This window comes from Lampetra planeri, chromosome 30 (assembly GCF_965212315.1).
Source record: "Lampetra planeri chromosome 30, kcLamPlan1.2.h2, whole genome shotgun sequence".
Taxonomy (NCBI): Eukaryota; Metazoa; Chordata; class Hyperoartia; order Petromyzontiformes; family Petromyzontidae; genus Lampetra; species Lampetra planeri.
The window spans coordinates 1,386,882-1,410,812 of NC_136136.1; the positions used below are offsets into that span (position 1 = coordinate 1,386,882).

Consider the following 23,931-nt stretch of genomic DNA (forward strand, 5'->3'; position numbering starts at 1 on the left):
TATTTGCTAGCTACCGGTAGACCACAGCGTTTGAATGACCGCTCCGAGTTGCCCAACCGCAATTCAGCGTCGGAGGAGGCACCAAGACACGGAAGTCATTTGAAGACAGATGCTGAAAATAAGTTGTGTTTCTGATTGGTCGCCCGTTGCCCAGGCAACCACGTGCGTTTGTTGTACGCTGGTCTCCACGTGTGTGCACGTCATCGATGGTTGTCTCTTTTTAAAACCCAATTTTTTGACTCTGGTTTATTAACGACAGCTGGTTTGTAAGTACGGTTCTGTGCGCGTGTTTCTGTTACGTGGCTTGTTTGTGTGTCACTGTCATTAATATTGATCGAGTTTCACAAGCTGTGTTGCCAGCCGTGATCGATCCACTGCTGGTTAATATGATTATTGACTTCGGGGTAAGTTCGTCATCAGTGTTGGTAAGAGTTGTGACCTGCAGTGTAGTGTGGTTGAGTACTTTTGATGCTGCTAATCCTGCATAATGCACGGGCATAATATGACTTTGAAACCCCTCGCCCACCTCCTACGCATTTCCCATAAATATGCTAAATTCCTCTTGATATGCAAATTATTTTGTCAAGGCGCTCTCCTTCCCCCCTCCAACCCAGCTTAAATATACGCTCCAAGCTTGGTGGTGTTTCATTCTTCACCTGAGGACGGCTGCTTGCGTTGTGGCCGAAACGTCGTGAGAATTATTTTATTATGTTTTATTTTTATTATTTTGTTACTTCCCTTCTATGTGACTTTACCGAAAGAACCAAGAAGATGAGTACTGTGGGTTAGACGGAACAGGTAGACCCAGTCCTGAACATGGGTCAAGGTGTCCGTCGTTGATTTTGACTTATTATGATTTATATTGCAATTATATAATTAACTAGTGCTAATGTGCAGGAAATCAGTGGTGTCATATTCAATGCACAGTCGTTGTTCGTCATGGGCTGCTGCCCCATGGCACTTAGGTGGTGTTTCGAGTTCAGTGCAGTACTTCATCACGTAATTACAATACTTAAAGAATTCGTCCTGCCGTCATCAGCAAAGGTTGACTTTGTGGTGTATATTAAAATTGGAATGGCTCAATATTAAAATGTATTTTATAGCGTTGCTTTAATTTGAACAGAATAAACTATCAATACATCTCACTACACGTAGGCTTTCGCGACCAATATTACGTAAATGTTGTGGATTTACTCTCCAACACACCGGTGGGCTGAAGTAGTAACTATTTGGCGTTTTGTTTACGTGGCAAATCCCTTACTAATTGGCTGTCGGGTGGTGGAGGGTTTCGACACAACATTTATACTTACGCGATCTAACCCACAAACCTCGATTATGGGCATCTCACTACATCTTGACATTGTACAGCATGGTCCAGATGTCTTGTGACCCGCAATTAATTGACCTCCAACAATGTTTGGTATATTCATTTCAGTTTTGAATATACAATACTTTAAACAAATATATGACGTTTTAGATAATTAAATGGGGGCCACAGGACGTCTGGACCACCCTGTACAGTATTTGCATACTATACAATATATTTCGATTTAAAGCTTTCGTGACTGCAGGGATTCATATTCTTGGTTCTTTCGGTAAAGTTACGTGACTTTACCGAAATAACCAAGAAAGAATCAAGAATATACAATATATTGTAATAAAAACAGATTTCTAGATGTCCAGGCTTACGATTTAGATTTTGTTATTGTATTAACACATTCCTGCGGAGGGAGCTGGTAGGAACGTTGGGTTGCTCGGTCAATGGCCAGGGTCCCCTCCCTCCCCACCCAGCCCCTCCCTGCACAACGGACGGACACAATAATCCCCTGTGGGCTGGTGTAACCAGGAGGTTCCTACCAGTAATATAGTAATGCATGCACTATTTTGCACATACGCTATACATCCGAAGTATTTATTGTACAGTATGTAAATATAATACAGTAAGAGTTCGTAAATAAGCAAGCAGCACATTGTAAGGGCAATGTCAGAACATAATATGAGGGTTTCCAACGCTGTTTGAACTACAACCGTGGTGAATAAATGAACACATGTACGAGTGTGTTATTGCTCAGAAATATCGTAATTATACCTTAGAACAAGCTTGCATTCTCTGCATGTCATGCTGTGATTCATGTACAAATTTAAATTCCAAATTATCCACTGCACTGCAGTATTGCATCGTGAATTACCAAGCATGCTTGTGCTTTCATTGAAACATTTATTTATTTATTTTCATAAATCCCAAAGAAATACCACTGAAGAATAAATAAAATACATTTGTGCAAAACAACAAGTGCTGTTAACCTCGCACCAGTGCGAGGACCTAGCGGCCACGCTTCACGTGTGAAATATTAATCTTGCAGCAGACCTGTTGCCCTCTGACAGACAGAGCAGTGGAGCATGGAGCCTGGAAAGTGCATTCCGAACAAATTTGTGGCGACCCACCCCTCGTACATGCTTCCCAACCGGTACCGACATGCAATACTTCAAAACCCTCGTCATTCATTCTGCACACAAGCCATTCCACTCATTTGTAATTGCTGCAGCCCTCCTGTACAACAGTGGGAATCGAAGACGTTGAATATTTTGCACATTCTCAATGAATATAAGTTGGTGCCCATGTCTGTTGGTAGTCCTCAGTCAGTGGTGAGATGTCAACTTTCCATGGTCAGGGCCTGTTTATCTAGAGGACAACTAGAGCATATGGCAGCCAGAAAGTTCATACACTTATATTTTTGTAATTCTTTAGTAGTAGGGGTAATAATGCATGAATTAATGAATTTGTTCTTATTATTAGGTTCTTCACGATCCTTGCATAAAATTGCTTGTGTGAGAATGATGATTATGAATAATTATACCCCAAGTATTTACAATGTGATGTATCACAACACATTCTTTAAATCCCAACTATGATATTTCCCCTTGGTCGCTGACCAATAACTTGTAATGGCTTTAATTGGGCGTCAATAAACACCTGTAAGGTATATAGGGCATGCTGTGGATAATACCCTACATCAGTTGTGGCCCGTGGGCTGCATGCAGGCTCTGGGGCCCCTCGTGGTGGCCTGGTCTCGGTGTGTCTCCGGGGAGATGCGTGGGGTCACGATGAGTGCACAAGCACAGTGTCAAGCTCGCGGCCCACTGAAGTGATGGAGGGCCGCTTGTGTGGCCCACCAACTCGTCTGGGTTTCCCATATACTGCCCAACATGCATAGGCATCAGTTACATCAGTGACCAATGTTAAAATGTGTTCACAGATTGTGGCTTGCATACATGATGTATTGTTTATAGTGCATGCTAAAGAGTTTTACAAGGTTTTAACATGTATTAACATAATGTTAATAATTTAATAGATAATTGTAGAAATGCAGTAGCAAAACATGAGTGGTGTGTATTGTGCTGTAGGTTTGCTCAGGTGAATGGGGGGCCCAAAACCCCAAGCGTGTTGGGACGTGCTGAGCCACGCAGTGCCCCCCAGCCAGATGTGTACGGAATCCTGGACACTTATCGCTGGATCACCACCTACCGAGAAGCCTACATGCCACACACAGAGGTGTGGAGTCTTTTCCCACAATACAGGCATAATGCTGATGTTAGTTTTGCAGATTTGACCACTGCTAATGTGTAACAAATGTTCGTGATGACGTTACTCAATGTTCATACGTGTGCATGTTTTGAGTATAAAAAGTTACATCTTGGTGACATACAAGTTTATAATTATTGGGAAGACAACATTGGGAAATATATGATACGTATCTAAGACATTTAATGAAAGTATATAGGGGTTGAAATAGTGAAATACACGTGAAAGAGCAATTAGGAGTTTTGTAAAACGGGAGTTTTATAATGAAAAGAGGGCATGCAATTGTGCCTTAATGTGTCTTAGTGCACACCGCAATCTGAGATACTTGACAAATAAAATGGAACTAAAGTAAAAAAAAAGGTCTGCTTAGAAGATTGGAGAGATGCAAATCGTGAAATATATTGAGACCAAAATAGGAACAAATGGATAAAGGAACAAACTAATCAGAAATGTCATTAAGCTCTTAAATACGTGGACTTTGGCAGAACACATGGCGAGCAGCTGTGATGCCTTGATGAACCTGGTAACAATCGCAGCCAAAAGAGAGAGAGAGAGCCTGGGATGGTAGAGTGATTGAATGGCTCAAGCCGGATTGTGGCATCGCAAAACTATGAGGGGTGATGACAGCCTATGGAGGCCTTCATCTCTACACTGTCACTCAGGACATCCAGCAATGGATGGTCAATTACTGATGATGATATAACTTAATATGACTTGGTGAAATGTCTGTGTTGTGTCGCGATATCTGCATGCTTTTGTTATGCAGTGTAATTGATGTAAACATTTAAAAACCTCTTTGTTTTGTTTGTTTGCAGGGACATTAAAACCGAAGCACTTATCTTCTTGGCCCCATCATAATAAGTTCACCGAGGAGATATTTGGCTGTCAAACCTAAATATAATTCATAACCAATTTAGGATACTATTAAAGTGAAAGCTCTCATTGCTATACATACACTATTCCGTTTACTTTAGCTGTAGAGGTATTTAGTTAATCGTGGAGCAACTTAATGAGCAACAATTTCAAATACAGATGCAATAAGAGATGAGGAAAGTCACATGCATTATTTTATGAAGCTGTTGGTACGCCACAGAAATCTAAGCAACTTGATACTTGTAAAGGGGCATTTTCACTTTGAATAGCATACGATCGGCCTTCTGGATGATTACGGGCCTTCTGGATGTTTTACAGCAGCATTTTTGTGAAACTCTGAACCAGTTTCACCTCTCTGATTCTCATCAGCAGTCATACATGGTAAATAACAGTTGTTGATTTTTACACTGCAATATGTTTGAAAAAGCGCATTAAAACAATCCCTTGATAATCTTCAATCGCATTTGTAAATTTGTTTATTATAAATGAGTCACATTGCTCATGTTTCCCCGAATATGAGTGTATACATAATTATGAAATGTTACATTCACAAAGATGTTGCATGCCTAAAGACTACAACATTTTCAGTGTTTTATTTGGTGCATACACAACAGTTGCTGGTGTGCTTTGTCATGCATTTCTTGATATCTGTCAGGAGGTGGCAGTGGTGTGACACTCAAGCTCTCAACATCGTGGGGCGGTATTGATATCCCCGTATCTGTCACATGCTATCCCATTGCAGTAGAAACATATTCACCTTTTTTGAGCTGCTGAAAGATGAAAACCCACCACTGTTCCATGCATGAGACATCCTAAAAGTTAATTCTGGAAGCCGGCGAGTGAGATGAAATCCCTGCTGTCTAGCCGCTGTCCCATATATCAAACCATCCTGGAGGCTGGAGCATCTGCTGTGAGCACTGGCTCCACAATGTCACAGGTCAAAGATGTGTAGCTACAGGTCCAAAATGAAGAGGCACTGACAGCAATGCTGAAGAAGAATATTTAAAATGCTAAATATTCCATCTAAAAATTCTTTTTTTTTTCACGACAAAAATATAGGATATTTTCAATGCCACCTTTGTGCCTTAAATCATTCAAAATTTACATGACTTTGACCATCGAAGACAAAACACCAGAGATTAATTTGATTTTAGAACTCACCCTAACAACAACAGCTGCCATTTTCCACGAAGTGGCGGTGACATCACCACGGCGCCTGTGCCAGGCCAGGTGCACTTTAAGGCTACGTGAAGTGTCAAAGGCTCTCTGACAGGAGATCACGGGACAGACAAAAGTGCCATCGGTTGACTGACTAAAATGACTGGCAGATGCTCCAGCTGTGGCCCCTGTTGTGCCACCTTGCTGAATGTTAACTCCGCTCATTGTCAGCGTCGCTACTCTGCCCTCCGTTCTTGTTGGAGGACGACTGCCTCCAACTGCCCAGTAGCATTTTTCACGAGCCTTCTCCATAGAGGCCAATCTTGACACAGCTGGTAACAGTATTTGGCAAGTCCACTCGTTAGTGTGTGCGAGGGGCTGGTAACCCCTCGACCTGGCACATTATCCCAAGCACCATGATGGAAACACTGAAATGAACTCATCCCAACGTGTACAGACAAACACACAAGGCTTTACCAATGCTAATAGGTTACTCCCTTCATGAGCAAGAAGGTGGCAATGAACAGTTCTTTCAAACATTTCTTTTTTCGGGTTCCCCATTTAATGCGTGAACAGCCATGACGAATCGTTCCATGTTATTGGGATCGTTCGGACAGCTTGGATGGACCTGCGGGCATGCCTTTATAACAATGCATCCCACACTAAAGGTCATGACCTGCAGAAGGCTCAGTCAATTTGGCAGGATGTTGGCATATGTTTTAGATGTGACATGGGGTGCCGAGCCATTTACTGATAATCAGCAGCAGCCATGATCAATCAACTGCCAGATGAAGGTCTCCCAAAGCCATCCACCATCTCCCACAATCGTGTCAACTTCTGCATACGAGCTGATTTTATCACTCCATCTCCTTGGTAAACTTCCTTTCAGAACCGTTCCATTCAACAGCTCACACTCTGGCACTATTCCATTAATTATATTACCGTGTTGATTTTAAGGAATGAACATATATGTTTGGGTATATTATATGCATGTTTATTTGCCTAGTATTGTATGGCATACGTGTGTAGAAATGCTGGTGAACTTGATTAAAATCTGTATTGTGTAGCTTGCATATGCAGGGTGACACTGCCATCATCGGGGCCTCATTGTAATCTATTTTTTGTATATCAGCAGTGTCTCCTGTGAAAGTGCTGCACATGTAAATTATGCATGGTATTTGTATACACTGTTTATTTAGTGCGTATATATGCACATACACAGTAGGTGATAGTTAATATTAGCTGGATAATGATTACATTCTCTTTCAATTCAATGGATTGTCACTATTCAGGGTCACAATTCAATTCAAATATAGATTTTTTTTTTATATTTGCATGCCCTGTTTGTATTATCTGTCTTGTTCTGCTTCATTCGTTTTATTATACTAAAGTTAACATTTGCATAGAATTCTCATGAATCATAACTTGATTCTTAACTGCAACATTCTACGTAGAGTGAGCATCATAATTTATTTTAACCGATGAATCGCCTTATTCGGCGAATGTGGTATACATAGTTTAGTTTGCATTGCATTTGTAATTGTTAATAATCGTGTTTAATTCATTACATGAAGAAAAAGTTTGCTCAAAATGCTATTAATCACTAAATATGTATATACCTTGACCAGCCCACACTCACTGTTTTGGTAAGATATGGTCAAATAATTACTGACATGGCATAGGAAGGCATTTATCCAGTGATAAATTGACACAGGGCGGTACATTAACATTATTTATGTTAATACGTTAATGCACAATTCTGCACACAGCATGGAATAATAAATCCGCATTTTGGACTGAGAAATGGCTAATCTTTCAATGCATCATTAATATATCCATTGATATTAAATATTACAAATCCATATGAAATGAGAAATGAGTGCATCAGGTTTTTATGTATGTTTTTAGCAGTAATCATGTCCATTATTTATGTCTGCTCATATATCTGGAATGATAAGAGATTCGTATCTGAACGTTGTTTAATGCACCAATATATTATTGTACATGCTGCATAGATAATTCCACCATTAACCGATTACATGTGTAATTAAACATGCCTGTGTGAATCTGATTGTAAGAAAATTCGCTCGGCGCTTCGCATATATTGCTAGAATTCTCATGTTTATCGTGGTAATAAAATAAACGGAAAACGATCCAAACAATGACTTAGCATTCAACAGTTGAATTAAATTGTGTTGAATATAAGGTGCAAACATTCAAAAATATAGATGGGATTTTCATAAATGAGCAACACTAATTGTCATGGACACCACCTTGTTTGCATGGAGACATTGCCTTTGTGTGTGTGTGCACGTGTCACACATTGGTCACCTGACAAGATAGAGGTGGCAAGTGTGCAGCCTGTAATTGCTGGCCAACACCATTGCTGGCAGAAGGGCCTCCACTAAAGGGAGCTCTAGAGAACCCTTCTAGAGAGCATTCGACCTCCTCTTGGACCCTGGCCAGACACTTTGAGAGAATAGTACCCACACTTTACCCCACCACACGCGACCTGCCGATTCACTAACTGCAGTGTACCCATAATTGCTGCTGGGTGGGCACAGAGACGGTGGGGAGGTTTAAGAAACCTGCACATTACAACTGCCGTGCTGGCAGATCGAATCAATGACCTCTGGATTGCAAGTCAAGTTGTGCTAACCATGACACCGTGACTGCATTCACGTGACTAGTCACGTGACTGCATTCACGTGACTGCATTCCCGGTGTTAATTCGCCATCCTAAAAAAGGAATCCTTGTCTTTGTGTAGAATGACATTGACGAGAGTGAAATATTTGTTTAGCAGTCCCAAAATAAACTGCTCCATTCTTTGTTTTCAAATGAGGTCACCGAGGCAATACAATGCACAAGTTGCAGTCCACTACATGTGAATGAGCTAATAAGCAATGACATTTAGCGGTCTTGCATTCATATCAAAAGGACTGTTATCCCCCCTTGCATTGCCTTCCGTTTAAAAATTCATGGCAATATTTTATTTAGTTTTTTTTTATGATGGAGAAAAAGCATGTTAAATTTACAGGTTTCATTTTTGCAAACTAAATCAGTGGTGTCACAGCTGAGCCTTTATAATATGACCTTTGGGGGTCACTGTGAAAGCTCACGTGGGTCCTAATGGCAGCCATAGGCACACAAGAGACACACTCAATAAGCACCAAGCAAGAGAAACATTGGCCTATTTTGCTGGGTGACAATGAAATAACCCTGTAAATAAAATATGTTCCATACCATGGCTTATTGATCCAGACACGGTCACAAAATAGAGGAGTGAGAACAATGTCATTGCTTTTAGAGGACAGGTAAGGACATACTGGCACTTATACGTGAGTATTTGTGATCACATGGAATTGTTTATACGACTCAGGCACGCTGCAATACACCCTAATGCATATTCATCATAGCGGAAGTCACGACTTCACCGACACATTACATGGAACTGCAACCATACAAAAGAGAAATAAAGTGTGGGATTTCTAGCTGGATTTGCCCGTGATTCTGAATATAATTGGTCACAAAAGAACAGTGATGTCTCTTTCAAGGTGCACGTGTATGTAAGAACCTAGTGTGTGGTGAGTGCAATGTCCTACAATTTCTGCAGGCGGAGTGCAATTTCTGGACACATGCACTGTTTTCAGTGGATACAGTTAAAGGTGCAGCCCCGAAACGTATTTCTCACGCCACTGCTAGCAGACAGACCTCCAATCGAGAGCGCTCTGAATAGTCCCTTGAGTGAAGAGCTCCCCTAGAGGTGATTTTGGCCTACTCTTTCACGCCTACAACTTTCCTTACTTTGCCAAATGCGACCTGCTACTTGACTCGTATCTGAACTGAAACTGATGTGCCCCTCCGACAGGTCGAGTTGTATTGAAATGAATAGGTGGCGATTGCATCACTGCTGAGTATAGAGCCAGGAATAATTATAACAAGCTAACTATTTAATTATCTTTATTTTACCAGGTAAGGCCCAATGAGGTAAAAATCCCCTTTTCAGGAGCGGCTTGACCACAAATGATAGCTCAACGAATTATTGGTCATAAACCACTTTTATAATATAAATTAATTCCTTGGATGGAAGGGAGCTTTAGTTTAACTAGTCTGGCTGCACCACACGAATGATTATGTTTTTGCCTGTGGCTACTATTCTTAGCCAATTATAGGTTGTACACAAGTTAGCATGTCATGTTAAGATGTAAAAGCTTGCTTCATCTCATCAATATAATCGGATTACAGAGAAGAGTGCTTTAATCCTGAAACGCATTGCCAACCAAAGAGAAAAACACATTAAAGTTACATTTTCAGCTCAATTTGGAAAACGACAAGAGGTCTTTATGGGATTAACATTAAATTAAAATGTCTTTCCTTCCCGTATATATGATATAAGTCAAATCATAGGGAGTCTATCGATAAGTTTTAAATGTAATTACTACTGATGTTTACGCAATGTAACGAGAGACATGAACAGCAGCTGTTAATATATCGGGGATGCTGCTGTTGTTTAGTGGTCAGCGCACTGAACTTGCAATCCCAACGTTTCAACGCCTCCTCTCAACGTCTCCTCTCAACGTCTCTCCAATCTCCTGGCGCGGCAATCGAATCAATGGTTTGACAGATTAAATGCCCACCCCCACCCGCCTCTGTCCATTCGGCATTGTAAACGAGTTCCCACAGTTAGTTGATCGACAGGTCGCGTTTGGTGGGGTAAAGCGTGGATACCCCCCATATTTATGCGACATCAACAAAAACACGAGAATCTTCCGATTACATGATGGTGGCGAGCGATGGCACGTCTAGCGCTTTGTGCTCAATGCATTTCACGCCACACCCGAGTTATAATACCGCCAATAATAATTCGTTCAAGAAAACGAATTAAACACCTTCGCAGCCAGTGTGTTTAAATGACTCTGCTCCGCTAGAATTTACCCTAAATCACACCGAACCTGTTCAAGATTCTTACGATGATAACAGTAAATCCCAAAGGCTCCAACAGCCAAAATGAAAGCAACTTACAAAAAATCTTATAAGCAGCGGGAGAAACGTCCCAAGCCGTCCCGTCTGACTGCCTTGTCACAATAATAACACAGATTTGCTCCAAGCCAAGAGGTGCAGAAAGCATTTAAAATGCATAAACTGCTTACTCTCCCACTAAGTCTCATAAAATGTATCCACCGCGTATCAAGATTGACCCACCGCTGACATGTCCCATCTACTTTTGCTGCCCAGGGGCCTTCTAGCAGCTGCCATAGCGAAATGCACGTGAGGTTAGGCTAAGCGCAATGATGTATTGCAGATGCAGTGTTGATGAGCGGTCCAATGTAGAGCCCACTAACCCACTTTTATTTAGTATACACAGCTATCGTGAGAAATTATGGTAAAATAAAGACACACTCTTTGGGTTGCCATCTGCCCTGATACAGCCATATGGGTCGGTGTGTTATTGTTTGACAATAATAACGATAATATATTTTAATACGGGAATGGTTCTCTTAACGTGTTAAGATGCTTTTTATGAGGATTCTGCATTGAATATCGATTTACATTTGACACGTCTCAACAACGTACGTAAATGTATATAAGTGGAAGGAGTCAGCTGTGGTTCCCGTGTCCTGGCTATCCCGGATCGGCAGCCATCTTGTAAAATGTGCAAGTATTCCTGGGACAATAAAAGTCCACTTTTTGTGAGTTGTGTAATAGTACGCTACTCAAGACAATGCAGTTCACATGCAGTTCCGCTTATTCCAGTTTTGTGAGATTTTTTTTCTCCCAATTGTGTCCCAATTATACTCATCAAGGTACTGTATTTATTTGTATTTATTTTCAACATAGTACGTAAATATATAGTAAGTCTCCAATAACATTAATTTACACTTATATATAAAGTACACAATGGTGTAGCTTCAAATAATTGTAATGCAGTTCTGTATTAGATATATTTTTCTATATTATGTTGAAAACATTAATTACCGCTGTTCATTATGTGTGTAATGAGGTGGCCACAATGATGATGTGTATGTTTACGATGTGATATACTCACATACGTGCCCAGGACCAAATCACATAGACTTCGCCCGATCCTGTCAGATCTTAGAAGCTAAGGAGACCTGGGCCTGGATCGTGCTAGGATGGGTGACCGCCATGCATAGAATGGGTGCTGTCGGCTACTGCAAAGCTACCTTGATCGCAGATGGCAGCATTGCAGCAATATCCATCCATCGTTGTGCTGCCGTATTATGCCAAAGGTTCACCTGTTGAGACTGGCATGTGAGGGACCAGTTAGAGTACAAGTTCTGCCTCTGAGTTCTCGATCGAAACAATGAGTGGGATTTGCGACATATGTGCGCGTTATAAATTGTGTTTATTGTGGTGTTGGACTGCACCAAGGGTGCGCCTTGTCTCCACTCCTGTTTGTGATGTTCATGGACAGGATATCAAGGTGCAGCCGAGGTGTGGAGAATATCCAGCACGAGGGCATGGAGGTGGCGTCGCTGTTTTTTGAAGACGACGATGTCCTCCTGTTTGCCTCGTCAGCCTGCGATCTCAGCGTGCGCTTGAGCGGTTTGATGCCGAGTGTGAAGCGGATGGGATGAGGATCAGCACCTCCGAATCTGAGGTCATGGTTCACTCTCGGGACACGGTGGAGTGTGCTCTCCAGGTGAGGGGGATCGGCTGCCCTTCATCGAGGAGTTTAAGTAGCTCGGGGTCTCTTTCGCGAGTGACGGTCAGTGGGAGCGGGAGATCGGCCAGCGGATCGGTGCGGCGTCCGCAGTGTTGCGGGCGCTGTAACGCCCTGTGGTAGTGAAGCGGGAGCTGAGCTCTCGAACAAAGCTCGCGGTTTACAGGTCCATCTACGTTCCCTCCCGCACCTATGGCCATGAGCTTTTGGTAACCACCGAAAGGATGACGTCACGGGTACAAGGAACCAACATGAGGGTCCTCCGTGATCGGGCGAGGAGCTCGGGAATCCGGGAGAGCCTCAGAGTCGAGCCGATGCTGCTGCGGATCGAGAGGAGCCAGTTGAGGTGGTTCGGGCACCTGGTAAGGATGCCCCCCGGTAGATTCCCCCTGGAATTCTACCGGGCAGCAGCAGCACGTCCCACTGGGCGAAGACCCCGGCGCCGGCCCAGGGCACGCTGGCGGGACTTTGTCACTCGGCTGGCCTGGGAACGCTTCGGAATTCTCCAGCAAGAGCTGGAGTCTCTATATAGTACTATAGTAGTGTAGTGTATAGTGGTGGAGTGTATAGCAGTTCAGTGTATAGTGTAGTAGTGTATAGTAATGTAGAGCTAGAGTCTGTCGCCAGGGAAAGGGAGGTTTGGACTGCCCTACTCAACACGCTGCTGCCACGACCCTCACCAGGACAAGCAGACTGAGAAACGAACGGACGAACGATGATTTTACTCCAACATCTCTGCTCCCCACCTTCGCTGACTCCCACTAACCAGAAGTGTGGTTGAACAGTCCCCACGACCTGGAAAAATGTGGGAATGCACTCATCTCGTAGTGGATTGACAAAATGGGCCTTACATGTTCATGCAATATATATGTATATGTGTGTGTTCCTATATATAGGTAGTTTTGTTAATATGCATTGCATGCGCCTGAAATATCGGCCGCTTACTTGTGTACGGATATATCTTACAACAGCAGTGCATTAGCTTGAGGCATATTGGACAGGTTTGTTTATGTCAACCGAAAAAAATAACCTTATTGCACACTGTACCTTTCAAATGTATGTCCACGTGCAGTTGCTTGCGCTCAGCAGGTTCACAATGCACCACCGGGGAGCCATGTATAGTTGCGGGGCATTTCTGTTATGTTTTTAATGAAAACAATTCATAACCTTTGTGTTTGCCCCCATAATAGCCGAAGCGCCTCGCAGAAAAGCGACCGCTCATCGGCTGTGCGCCGTCTTGAGAGCGTAGTGATGCACACCCACGGTAGCACGTGCGAATTGTGTCGTGGCATTTTTCCATATTCTCCGATCGTAGCCGAGCGTTGTAGAGGTGTTTATAGAATGCTCCCCGTGCAGGCGAATGGGTATTGGGAATGATTTTCGTTTTATTTTTTCTGTATTAGGTTTCATGAAGTCACGCTATTTAAAGCGGATGTGCGACAGTTGGCTGAGTAGAAACATCATATTTTGAGTGGATGTTTAAGAAGACCATGTGAAGATTAACACAAATATTTACCAGGTTAGGCATTTTTTTAAGTATTGGCCTTATCCAGCCCGAATTATTTCAAGCTAATAGGCATCCTTTATTTTTGAAATGTTAAATACGCCTTTAAAATGTCACGGCTTACACCCCACCAAAGACAACATTTGACCCCCACAGATCTACGCACGCACACACATTAGCATACGCATAGACTCACCTAAACAAAGGCAAAAGTTCCCCAGCAGCCTATAGAGACTATTAACGAGTGCAAGGGGGTGGTGTGGCCAGAATCACCCTGAGCCTGGTGTGAATGTTTACACGTTGCACCACGTACTCATTGCCGAGTCAACCTAGGGGAAATTATACCACACCCCACTGTTATTAATCATCGGCAGGAATTTAACTCAAGTCACCAAGTTCACAGCACAGAACGTGGATTGTGCATTGCGTGCCCTTTGTGCAGGAATGGATGAATTATTTATGTATTTGTCAATGCAGCCTCGATATCGGACAACATAATCAGCGTAGTGAGTTGCAGGCGTTCATTCAGCAACACTCTGAAGGAGCTTGGCTTATGCCTTAACGCACTGCCTAGACTCTATCAATTTTCTCTTTGTTCTTAGGCGGTTGCAAATGTCATCGTACAACATTGCCTATGTTTTCCCAGAATTGATTAGGGTCCCATCACAGAAAATATATATATTTAAAAAGCAATCGATGAGAAGGTATGTTGCTTTGGAGTAGAGTGTGAGTACAAGTACTGTTAGTACTTCATTCAATGTGACCAGGTCAGTGCAGCAAATACATTGTTGTACTCTTCTTATATGTGCGCACATCTTTGTTGTTACTCTTTCATGAACTAACACTGCCCAGCATGGTGAAATATGGTCAAATAACCCGCACGACCCGTATGGGATTTTGGAGGCCCGTTTTCCAGCAGTGGATTGGCAAAGGGCTGTGCATGCGCATTTGTGGGTTAAAGAGAAAATGATTCCGTTAAAAAATTGGCCAGTGACCCAGAAATTGAAAAAGCCATGTCATGCCACTGAGCAGAATATATTAAATATTGCAAGCAGAATTGGAGCAAAGTAATACAATATGTAAGCAACATCAATATAGATATTTTAAATTAGATTTTCTCTGACTTTCAAACATTTGAATGAGGAAAACAAAAGCATTGTATTTCCCTTTTTAAATGACTGTAACTGAAATTGAAACGGTGCTGCATGAGGAAGTAATTCTAATGTTAATTAGGCTTTGGCAAGACGAATCGTTAAAATGGATGATGGCCGGTGGTCCATCGTAATGATGGAGTGACAGCCAAGGGATACAACGTCTCTGATCGCTCCGTTGACTAAGGGGCCGTCCATAAATGACGTCACGCACCTAGGGGGGGGGGGGGGTCAGACATTTGTGACGATGTGTGACGGGGGGGGGTGAGAAATGTGACGTCACATCAAAATGCGCAACTTGAAATAAATACTGTATAGACAACACGTTCTACTTAATTAAATAGACTTTTTAATAAATGTTTTCTCCTACAACATCAGAGTGCCACATTAAATACGCACTACAATGGCAATAGTTTAAAGCGATTTGAAGCAAGTTTTTTTGTGGGGGGCGGGGGGGCAGAGCTTTGTGACGTCATATTTGATGGGGGGTCTGACTTTTTGTGACGCCTATTGACGAAGGGGGGGGGGGGCGGTCAAAAATCGTCCAAAATCTCGTGACGTCATTTATGGACAGCCCCTAAGTAGACGGAGCGATGCAATCAGCCCGTGCATGCGGTACAAGCCAACCATCCCCGCAGTATAGGACGCATCTCCTAGGCTATTTGCAGCCCGTGCACAGGTGCCAGGTGGATTGCTACATCGCAGCGCCGTGAGAGATGGCGACTGCCTGGCGAGGCCTTAATTCATCAGTGGATTGATCACGTTTGATGATGGCGACTGCATTAAGTGTGATCGAACAAATAAGACGTTGACCTTGTTATTTTGACAATGATAATAATGCTTGAGTTTTATAACGCGTTGCTCACGCAAATTGCATCTCACAACGCTGAGGAATCGCAGGCAAGTGGCAAGGCAGCCAGGCTCTGCGATCCTCTATATGTTAATATGTTTTCAGACAATTTGTATTGATATCATACTACTCCCGATAATAATACTTAATTTCCATTTTTCTAGGAAACGTTAATTGTGATTCAAAACTCTTTCAGGAGGGACCTATATTGGAATGTTTGGTCTATTTATTTTGAAAGCGTGTTACGCTTTTGGAAGGACAATTGCAGAGCCCAGATACGTTCCACAACTACACACAACCAAACGCCCAACAGTCCACACAGATGGGTTGATAAACCCCTTTGCTGTACGGTACTGACATCTGCTATCTCTCCGATGTGCTTTTGGGCAGTGCTGCGGGGTCCATGCGGTACAACCCAACCATCCCCGCAGTAGGACGCATCTCCTCGGCGATTTGCAGCCCGGAAGCCATGCCTCGGAGTTTCGCCAAATGTAATCCAGCAAAGATGTCTTCCTGTAAACCACTGGATGGCACGCGCTCACTATTAAACCTGGCAAAGTAGGCCCCGTGCAGCCAGCCACCCGCGAGATAACCTCTCGTTTCCTTGTAACCCGATTAGAATTCCTAACAACACGTCAAGACGCCCGCCGCAGTAGCGCGTGCTCACGCAGCGCACAGATATCGAGCTCGTCCTTGTATCGCTGTCCATCCGCGGGCTCATCTTGAACCCTCGGTGCTTGTATCGCTCATGTAGTTGATTATGCGGCACGCTCCGTGTTGCAGTGCGCGCCCGCGTGTGCGCCCATGCTGCGGAGGGAAAGGAGGGCGATGGTGCTACGCTACGGGGTTGGTGTGATGCATATCATTGGCTATCTGCTCTGACAGCTGTTTCACGCTTCGCCGCCAGCCACAAACCACCTGATATCAAGGCTGTTCCTCACTCTCGCTGTCTCTGCCTTGCCAAAGCAAGCAGCTTGACCGCACGCCGGCACCACCCGCACCGCCACCCCCGCAATTATGTCCGTGTTATGGCACGAGGTGGGATTAAAACAGGTGAATACATACATTGGCGAGCATTCTCGCTGGACGCACATGTTAATTGTCGTTTTAAGCCAGAGAACCATTCCAGCAGGGACCTGCAAGGGTGCAATTTGTTTGCTTAATCTACAAACAAATACGTGGTAAATTTGACACACGCAAAAGCAAACACGTGCTGTATGTGAAAAGAAATACAGTTTATTTTATAGTAACAAAAAAAATCTCACTGTGCTATGAACCCGGTAAACTGAGTTTAAGTCTCAAACACGGCTAACATCAGTGAAGAGTGATATCTGTATCCTTCACCAAGTTGTACTGACCAGGGTGGTGAAGTATGGTAACACAACCCCCGTGTCTAATGCGGTGTGGAGAGACCTTCATCCAGAAGTGGCTTGACATGGGGCTGTAAATTATAATTGGTTGTGAATCACTGTACAACTATTAGATATGCTGTTGTGCTTACTACCCTCATAAACTCCTGCCATGTGCACAGTGGTTTATGAGGGCCAGCTACCGAGACAGGCATTGGAATGATCTCCACAAGTCCGGCGACCTTAGGGCAGATAGTGGGAGACTTTCAGGGCAGACCAGGGAGGTCGCGTGTTTACTGTGCTCCAGCCGCAGGTTCCGGAGGAGGGCAAAAAGCGTTGGCGATGTGCGGTGGCAACTCCTACGGCTTAGGCCTTGGTGACTTCTTGATCTTGATTTACGGTGTTAACCCAGAGCTTGTATTCATTATCACAGGAGGATGAATCTGTTCAAACCTGGTGGTGAGTGCGAGATAGGAATCATAGCCGTGTCTGGGCTGAGCTGCACACGCAGGATGTTCACGGTGCCTTCTGTTTTAATGAGAGAGAGAGAGGACAGCAACAAGGGACGAAAAATAAGGTTAAAGAAACCCCAGGTGTTTAGAAATTGCTGCTGGTGGTAAAATACTAAATTTAAAATCCATGACGCTGGGATTTTGTGGGAGCACTCGACCGAAAAGCAGCACCAACAAGTCGAATGTAGAATCCAGAAGCCTGACATCCCCATGGCTTGAAATGAGCGCGGTCCAATTTATCATCTGGGGTAGCAATCCAGACATTTTTTGCCCGTACGCAGCAAGGGGAAGGCATTATAGAGAACTAATTGTAAGCAATTTTAAACCCACAGGGTTAAGCGTCCTGTACAAAGCGCCAGAGGTGGGACAAAGTCATTGTTATGCAAGTCCAAGTCGAGTCGCAAGTCATCAAATTCATGACTCGAGTCTGACTCGAGTCCAAGTCACATGACTCGAGTCCACATCTCATAGGTGGGACAAAGTCATTGTTATGCAAGTCCAAGTCGAGTCGCAAGTCATCAAATTCATGACTCGAGTCTGACTCGAGTCCAAGTCACATGACTCGAGTCCACACCTCTGCAAAGCGCCGCATTCCTTTCATATGATTTTTAGACGTGCAAGGACATTAAGAGACAGAAAGAGGGAGACACGGATCAGCGAACATATGCAGGTTAATGACGTAATTCGAAATGTAAAAAAAAAGTAAGTGCCCTTGTGAAGGACGCATCACACGGCTAGAAGGGATGGTGGTGGCTGTTGAGCAAGAATAGTAACGGTGCGGTAGCGAAGGAATGGAATGCATCTGGGAGAAGGTCCACCAGGAAAATAGAGCAATGAAATTATGTTGTATGCAGGTGCTAGGTGGGTTATTTTACAGTGCAGGATTGTAAGAGATGGTAAAGGCTTGGGGAGGCCTTCAGACAACATTGGCTGATGACGATGATTATTCATCGCAGGTTGTGTAAGAATTGCACATTACAATGCAGTAGTAGTGGTGTTATCACAGCATTGCAATTTCAAACTTAAAAGGAAGCACATCCTGGGTAGCCGCCTCATTATGAGCATGCTGCATGAATGATGCAGTGAGCCGGCAGCCAGCGCAGACTGAATCTGGGCGGCACAGGTGTGGGTGGGTGGTCATATTCGGCATTGAAAGGTTTCCAACACCAGAACGGGCAGAGGGCTCCGGTGAACTATCCCGTCAAGGTGATGGAGGAGCAGACACAATATCAGGAGTCTCCAGAGACGCTGGACTTCAGAGATGATGTGTTGCCTCCATAATTGATTTTGTTTATTTGAACTCTGCTACAAATCTTGTTGCAATAATAATGTCAATTACGTATCCAGGGAAACCTCAAGACGTTTGGAGGAAGGTCCTGCATTTGGAATTTTTGACCAATTCCTTCGTGTGTGAACAGGCCACTTTGTCAAGCCACACGTGTGCGAACCACTACGCCACCCACCCCACCTTCTTAACGAGTGATTGCCACATTCTCTTTGGTGGAGCGGTGCTGCGGTGTGGCAGGGAATTAGAATGCATTGTGCTATGAACCGGAATGTGGCCACCTGCGTTTGATCACCAGCAATGTGCAGAAACAGTGGAGGACAATATCTGATCCGGTACCAGGTCCTGCTTCACAAGCCCCTGATGAAACAGCACGGTGAAGTATGGCCAGACAACCCCTACTGGCGACATGGTCATTGCATCGCACTCTTTCAGACGCACTTCTGCGTCCGTCTGGAACGCTCTTCCTTCCGATATTAGGAAGCCACCGAAGCTTTACACTGTGAAATCACCTAGATTGACACACTCATTTCTTTCAAACTCCTTTTTTGTGTTTAGTGCGTTTTCCTTCTCCCGCATCTCGGATTAGCACGGTTGGCTACGCACGGCGCGGAAGAAGTTCAACATACGCGCGTGCACTCGTGGGGAGGACGACTTCATCCGTTGAAAATCTGGAGGTGCGCATACGCGCGCCCGCCAAAGGCTCTGATCCTCACTGCACGAGACGTTGCCGTGGATCAGCGGCGAGCAACGCTCCGCTCGATGTTCAACAGGGCTCTTCCTCCGCCGATGCAATCGGCACGAGCGAGCGTGCAGCCCGAGGTGGCTTCCAACGCGGCGTCGTCCCCAGCTGAGTGGCAACGATGATGCAGACTGATCACGGCCCCGCTCGGCGCAATCGCGGGCTGCTTACATTTGCATTTTGTAATGCTCGGCCACCCATGCTGCTTTTTGCCTGCCCTTTATTTCTATGTAAAAATGATGTGCAGAACCATATATATGGAAATTAAAGTGACATTCGGTAAAATAATAAATGTATAAAATTGTAAGATAATAATGTATTGTGGAAGGCCCTTACTGGAATGGTGACTAATTATTCGAGTTTGTTCTGCCAATGTAATGTCTCTGCCAATTATTTACACACACTCTGCTCGTGCAATAACGATGTGTGTGTGTGTTTTTGTGTGCACAAAGAGAGGGCAACGATTCAATTCATAAAGCCACAGCGTTGCCGTCGCATTTCAACGCCATTAGGACACGTTAAATTACATTTCGTTTACAGACTTCTTACATATTTGCATCAAAACACTTAGACGGTTTAAGAGGTCCTTCTGCATACAAGCGACAGTGGATTAAAGTCCTCATTAAATGCAGAATTAATTGATTTCCCATGGGGATGGCTTTGGCTGACACATTGCTTTTCAAGTTGTTGGCCATTTGAGTTACTGTAAATATTGACCGTTGTTGGCTCTGCTTTGTCCCTTGCTTCTTGTGTCAATCTCGTGTAACGCCGCAGAGAGCGTGTAACGCGTCCATGTACCAATAATATTCACCGTTAGCTCGTAAGATGCTGTATCTAAAATTGCCACGCTTAATATGCGAGTGACGCCAGACTTAGGCTGTGCTGCACAGGACTGCGCTCGGCCGTGATGCATGTGATCTCTCACCCTCTCAATGCTGACCCTGCAAAACTGTGTCTCTGCTTGGTTTGATGCAGTCAGCACTTTATATCGGCAGTCTTATATATCTCGTGTCAACCCTCTATATGTGTAATTGCGCGATGTGCGTCCTAACCGCCCTGCTCTGCTTATAATCATCATCGTCAGGCATGATCTATCCACAGCTGAATGAAGGCCTCTTCACACCGCTGGTCTTTGTGATGCCACAAATCCATCGTGTACCCGCACGTGAGCGTATCTCATCGTGAGATCTCCATTGTTGTTATCGTCCCAGGCACGCTCTCTCCTTTGGTTGCCGTACCATCACCAGTCTCGTCAACTGGGCATCATCCCTTCCAGCGAAGCCCACTTACTTTCCTGCATGGCGCATCATCATCATCAACCATTGCATATCCACTGCTGGGTGAAGGCCTCCCCATGATGCCGCCATGCCTCGTGGTGCAGCGCTGCTGCCATCCGTCTCACTCCTGCACGTAAAATGATCTCATCGCTCCACCTCCACAATGTGTAATAATCTCAAGTTGCGTTATGCTTTTTGAAACGCGTAGCATTGGAAGGCACGTAAATATGAATGCAATTGCACAGCGAAAGTGACTGCTATGACGTATTAACTTGCAACGGTATCAACTTGTAAAGTTATGTCCTCTAAATAATAATGGAAGTTAAATATTTAAACGTAATGCAATTTGCATTTCGCATACAATTCGTTTTATTGCACTCACATTTAGAAACATAATTTTGACATTTCACAATCGAGAAATGCCTTTGCCACAGGGGCATATAAATCACCCGTGTTGCAACTATGTCGCTACATTCGTTGATACTCTAAAACAGTTTTATTTTTGTGTTACTCATTGATTTACATTGCAGGTAATTAATTTTGGACTGAATCTGTAATTTGCTGAATTAATTATTGGCACCATTCGGTGAGAGGTTGTTAAAAAAAAGCGAGCCGTTTGCGTGGCGATGTCTGTAATTGAATCATCTCAGTGTTGTTGAACATGAATGTGTGCACTCATGCGTGTAACATGGGCAACTGTCCCCCTGCCCGATGACACATGTTTTGTTGTCGTTGCGTTAATCGCTCCTGTCATTGGAATTCGCTGACGGTGGAGTTGTATTATCACTATTTACTCTTATTGCTTCCGTTCCCCTGTCCCCCCCCCCCCACCCGTTACAGCAATGTAAAACATATTTAATGTTTAACAATATATTGCTTTATGTATAACGGACAACGTGCAGAAAGCAGCATCACGTCAGCGAAGGGCATCGCATTTAAACCTTGACCTTCAGTGCTCTCCGATGTGTTTTCGGGTTGTTACCGCGGGTTGCTCGCCACGTTGTTTCGACAGTTCGTTCCACGTGCTGAGAGCTTCTTCCCAGCACACGAAGAAGCTCCAAGCACCTGGGGCGAAACGTCGGACATCACGCCGAACCAACACGCGGAACAAACCGCAAATGCTCTACAGCACAACCGTGAAAACCTACGTGGGTGGTAATGAACTTCATCACTGTGTTCATTTTATCTGCGGTATTTTAACATTTCAGTTTCAAATAATAACAGTAATCCAAATTTACATTCTACACATTGAAACAGGCACTGGAAGAGCTCTTAACACGAATTGCATTATTCCTTAACACGAATTGTATTATTTGACCCATGTTGCTTTCCTTGAACAATAAACATTACATTTAAAATGTCAAAAAATTATAATGAGTTATGCTAAATATGCTTACGGAGAGAATGTAGACTGTATGCAAATGTGAGTGCAACACCAATGCCTGAAAACCCCACTCGTTAAATAAAAGATGTGACCCTCAGCATAATTTTTCTTTCGGAAAGAAACACTTTTACTGGTAGGAACCTCCTGGTTACACCAGCCCACAGGGGATTATTGTGTCCGTCCGTCTGTCATGCATGGAGGGGCTGGGTGGGGAGGGGAGGGTGGGGAGGGGCTGGGTGGGGAGGGTGGGGCTGGGTGGGGAGGGGAGGGTGGGGAGGGACTGGGTGGGGAGGGGCTGGGTGGGGCTGGGTGGGGGGCTGGGTGGGGAGGGGCTGGTCACCCCGTGGTGCCCGTATAAAACTCAACGTTTAACCTACTCACGCCGGCTTGTGCCCGCCCTCACAGTCGGGCATATTTGCGGAATACACCACGCCGCCGTTGACCCTGGCCATTGACCGAGCAACCCAACGTTCCTACCAGCTCCCTCCGCAGGAATGTGTTTCACATTCTTCAGTGCCATGGCTGCTCAGTGTTGAGAATGCATGATCTACCCTGAGTCGGTGAACAGATTGCATTGCAGATTTCATGGCTGAGCAATGCGTGCCACATTCGAGCAGCCTCTACGTTTATTAACAATAATTTCCTCCGGGTGCATCCAAGAATGAATTTGCCAGCAGCAACATTCTGTCGTGGTAATTCTTGCAAAGCCTGCCGATTAAATACAGGCCGTTGGCCGATCTGGACGAAGATGCCCGGATAACCTAAGTGGCAAATTCCCATAATTTAACCCACGATTTACACATTTTTCAAAGTGAAACGAATTCTCGTACAGTATTCGGCGCAGCAATGGACTTGGGCTAACACAAGCGGTACGCGAGCAGGTACGGGTAAAGCCAGATTAACGACGCTGGTTCTCTTGGCTAAATCATTCCGAGCTCTTGCTAAACATTGCCTTCCTTTTCTCGCTGAGAGACCACTGCTTAGACAGAGTTCTTGTAGGGGGCGTTCGTATTGCACGTACGAAGACGCCGTTTTAAAACTGGCAATTGAGTGGTACAGTGTGTAAGTGAAAGATAGCATTTGTAAATTAAGAGTCTGTACGGCGCACTGCAATGGCGGTTTACGCGTTACAAGATATTTTTCCTAGTCCCCTCCACCACTACCACCGCGTGCCATTATTCTCAAAGCAGCAATTGATCTGTTAGCCCAATGTGCTACAGAGGCAATTAGAATTGGCAGAATTGACGCCCAGAATTGAGGACGAGGGCCGGTCGGGATTGACGGGCGCTCTCCGCGAATCCATACCTCGAGTAGCCCCGTCCAGCCGCCACCTCTGTGCTCCCCACTGGTTCATTAAATGTCCATTCAAATGCAGCTCCGAGGCACCAAGGGATTTACTAAAGAGCATCCAAGTGGAAATTGATTTCAGGGAGCAACAAAAAAAAAGCGGAGGGTAAAAAAAAAGCAACTCAGAAAGTGTATGGACTCTTAAAGTGTTATGTCCTTTTAAGTACAGTGCTTGGCTGCCCTGTGTATTGCTGTCCTGGTGTAATGGTCATCACAATGGACTTACAATT

General features: G+C 44.3%; 1 long non-coding RNA gene across 2 annotated transcripts; it reads left to right on the top strand.

Moving 5' to 3' along the window:
* Positions 1–143: 143 nt before the first annotated feature.
* Positions 144–4,914, top strand: LOC144728774 (uncharacterized). 2 transcript variants are annotated; one of them, XR_013587565.1, is made up of 4 exons: positions 144–266; positions 2,386–2,468; positions 3,406–3,553; positions 4,399–4,914. It is a non-coding gene; the product is annotated as an uncharacterized LOC144728774 (long non-coding RNA). The 2 variants fall into 2 exon arrangements; XR_013587566.1 differs by having other exon boundaries at positions 152–266; positions 2,367–2,468.
* Positions 4,915–23,931: the final 19,017 nt, after the last annotated feature.